Raw genomic sequence first — 4,244 nt, forward strand, 5'->3', positions numbered from 1 at the left:
AATCTGTTTATATACTGATAGAATAATAGCAAGCTTAAAAAATAAAAACAGTAAGGCCTGGGATTGATTCATTTGATCAAAAATTGAAGGCGGTGCCCTGGCATGGCTGCAGTCTAATAACTGAAAGGAGTAAAAAAAAAGGTAAAAGATCTATGTGTTGTGTTCTTGAGCAAAACATGTCATTTCCCATGCTCCTGTCCATTCAGCTGTAAAAAGTGACAGACGGGTGTTTCATTCAGGGAAAATGCTAAGGGTGGCATCATTGAAAACCTATAACAATGTGAGGAAGCACATTGTGACAACATCTGATAGTCTCTGGTTGATACACTAGTAGGGATACACACATGCATGTGTATGTACACAGTCATTATCTGTGGCCATGCTGGAGCACTGCCTTTAGTTGAGCAAATCGACCCCAAGACTTATTCTATCGGTGTCTTTTGCCAAACTGCTGAGTTATGGGGGACGTAAACACACCAGCATCGGTTGTCAAGCGATATTGGGGGGACAAACACAGACACACAAACACTCACAAGGTTTTGGTCAACTCAAGGCTATAGTAGAAGACATTTGCCCAAGGTGCCACCCAGTGGGACTGAACCTGGAACCATGTGGTTCGTAAGCAAGCTACTTACCATACAGCCACTCCTACCCCTATATATATATATATGTGTGTAAGTATTTTTTAATCTTTTACTTGTTTCAGTCATTTAGACTATTCCCATGCTGGGGTACTGCCTTGAAGAGTTTTTAGTCAAATGATTCAACCCCAGTACGTTTTTTACAGGGATGCAAACAAACCAACAGTGGTTGTTAAGCTATGTTGGGGGACAAACACAAAGACACAAATATATTCTTCTATTCTTTTACATGTTTTAGCCCTAAGACTGTGGCCATGCTGTGGCATGGCTAATGAAAAATATGGAAATCTTTATGAATTTGCATGTCATTCTTGTGCAGGGGCTATGCTGTATCATTCCAAGACAGGCTTTTTTCAGTTTCCATTTACCAAATCCACTCACAAGGCTTTGACTGGCCCAAGGCTATTGTAGGAGACACACAGTAGGACTGAAAGTAAGCTTCTTACTACACACCCATGTCTGCACCTAAAGTTACTGAAAGGGTCATAGCTCAATTAATTAGGGAGAGAGTTAGTGTAGATAGATGAGATGCAGTTCAGAGTTGTGTCAGGCCGAGGCACAATTGACGTCATATTCCTGGTTAGGTAACTGCAGGAGAAATATCAAGCCAAAAATAAATCCCTGTACCTGGCTTTTGTCAACATGGAGAAAGCCTTTGATAGAGTCCCCTGATCCCTTATTTGGTGGTCAATGCGAAAGCTAGGGATAGATGAGTGGTTGGTGAGGGCTGTACAAGCCATGTACAGGGATGTTGTCAGTAAGGTGAAGGTTAGCAACAAGTATAGCAAGGAATTCAGGGTGCAAGTAGGGGTTCATGAAGGATCAGTCCTCAGCCCCCTCTTATCATAGTTCTCCAGGCAATAACAGAGAAATTTAAGACAGGCTGCCCCTGGGAACTCCTCTATGCTGATGACCTTGTTCTATAGCCAAATCAGTTCCAGAACTAGAGAAGCAATTTCAGGTATGGAAGCAAGGTCTAGAATCAAAGGGCCTTAGAGTTAATCTAGCAAAAAACAAAGTCTTAGTAAGTAGGTGAGCAGATAAGTCACAAATCTCTTAGGTTGATGACCCTGCTCGACTTATAGAAAAGGTGTAGGCAGTAACTCCATAAGATGTACCCAATGGACACATAAGAAGTGCAGCAATATCAGAGGAAAGTTAACAGGGGAAATAGTTTTTGTGTATAGAATGTACACAAGTACAATTAACACTAAAAATGTACAGAAAATAGACTCCAGGCTCCATCAAATTCCAGCAGGAAAAAATAATGGTTGATAGCTTCCATTACCTAGGTGACCAAGTCAGTAGTGGAAGTGGATGCTCTAAGAGCATTGCTGCTAGAATAAGAATAGGCTGGGCAAAGTTCAGTGAGATCCTCCTTGACTGTTAGCGTTTCAGAGTATATATTTCTCGCTATGGTGTTTATGTAGCTGGAGTCAGGATTTATGTATAATGATAACACTTATAAGTAAGCTAGCTATAAGTGACGTATTTATCAATATATATTCCTACTTCAAAAATAAAATATATTTATCTATTTCCAAATAGGAAACATATAAAAGTAGTGTTACACAAACAGTAACAAAACGCCACTATAAAAAGTGGTGACCTCCTGATGTGATCTCATAGATAAACCACCACATCATAAAAGTAGAGACACTTGTGAAAAATATATAAAATTTTCAATAGAAAATAGATGACAGTTTCATTACACAAAATTTGATTAACAGAAATATTTGATATTAAAAGTTGAAGGAAAAAGTACATGAAGAAAGAGAAAATAATTACTACATTACTTTATTTATGTACATTTAACATTTATAGTATAGTTGGAAAGTAAAGTCATTTTGTTGTAGAGAATTACAACTTAAAAGTCACACTAGCTAATCCTTCATACTAACTACTAGAGTTCACAACAATTCAGATAAGTCTTGTTGGATTTTTATCATAGACATGGCATAAAAAATAGCCAATATCTCAATGAGTGAGTGTCATGGAGTTTAGTAACATCCTATGAACACTGATTAATTTCCCCCAAATCAGTTTTTTTATAACTGCTCATACCTGAATTCTAAGAACCATATTTTGTGAAAGAATTCTCTTTGACGAAAGTTTAGAATTCAAACATGGACAATAATTTTAACCAATGGGATTACCAACAATTATGCTTGTTCGGGCAAACGACCATTAAGTCATATTGCCACATTTTATGACTTGCTACAAAGTAAAATATTAGAAAGTAAAAAAGGTATACATACATACACATACACACATGCATGTGCACACACACACATACATGCACACACACACACATATGTATATTGCCTTCCCAGAAGGCAACCAGGCCCCATTTTCCTGCATGACAAGTGGGGGGGGGGCACTCCCCACTATACGCACATATGTATATATAGATATATAAGTGTGTATACATACATATAACAACCTGGGAAGAACTGGAACCAGACTCCACCTGCTGAAAGAGCATTTTGTTTACAAAAATTACACAACAGATCAAGATATGAACTTAACAACAGACAACTTGGTTAGACTGACATGTTACCAAAGCTTCTCTTAACTTTACTGAATTTCCTGAGAGACTCAGTAATATCTGTTTCTTTTTATATCACTTGTTGGCTAAACTGCGGCTTCACAAGTCATTGTTTGGCACTGATCATACAAATCCACGATGATCTTCTCATTTGTCTACAACTACATTGGCTAATGTCTCCTTTCATTTGTAAGTCAGTAAATAGTGATTTGCTTGAAATCTGACTGCCGTTTCTAGCATGTTGTATGACTATGCAGAAGCTCTTTTGTTCAATAAGGTACTTAGATTCACAATCAACAACAAAAAACTTTTTCTGAGTGCAGAGGAAAAAAAAATCCTTAATTTTGATATCTGGCTTCAGCATTAGTTAGAAAGAGGTCTGTATTTCGACTTGAACCTTGTATATAACTGGTATGAATTGCTGCAATCTTGGAGGACTGACAAATACCTTCAGCCAGATGTGGCAGTGAAATTGCAAAGCATTTAACTTACTGTTAAATTTATCCATTCACATTATTAATTCCTGCTGGAATTGACTTGTCTGCAGTTGCTAAAATAAGTTCCAGCAATATTCTGGCATTGATTTTATTGACTATACTTTATCCTTGAGCCAAGTTAAAAAGAACAATTTTCTTTTGTGAGTGCATATATTACAATGTGTAACATGATTTTTGTCCTTGGGTAGCAACTGTTATTTCCTATTTGCTTACTCCTAGAAAGTATGAAAAATGGCTAATACTAGCACTATGACCTGGCAATGCCGGGTCATAGTGCTAGTGCATGCATATACAGCTGCATACGTGCATGCATATACAGCTGCATACGTGCACACATATATGCGAGTACTGTCCAAATCTCTGACCAATCACATACAGCTAGCTAGCATTCAATTGGCATATCAAGTTTCAGGCATTTTGATTGGGTTTTGGATAGAAAATTCACAAAAAAGTCTCTTCTATTGATTTTTTTTAATGGCTTTAATGGTGACTGGGGAAATGTAAAGATGTGCACGACCACCCTTGGACGGTTATGAATGACCATAGAAAGTGCGAGCC

At 37.7% G+C, this 4,244-nt stretch overlaps 1 pseudogene; it reads right to left on the reverse strand.

Annotated features, from left to right (window-relative positions):
* Positions 1-915: 915 nt before the first annotated feature.
* LOC115221847 lies at positions 916-1,013 on the reverse strand (annotated as a pseudogene).
* Positions 1,014-4,244: the final 3,231 nt, after the last annotated feature.

This window comes from Octopus sinensis, linkage group LG18 (genome assembly GCF_006345805.1).
Source record: "Octopus sinensis linkage group LG18, ASM634580v1, whole genome shotgun sequence".
Taxonomy (NCBI): domain Eukaryota; kingdom Metazoa; phylum Mollusca; class Cephalopoda; order Octopoda; family Octopodidae; genus Octopus; species Octopus sinensis.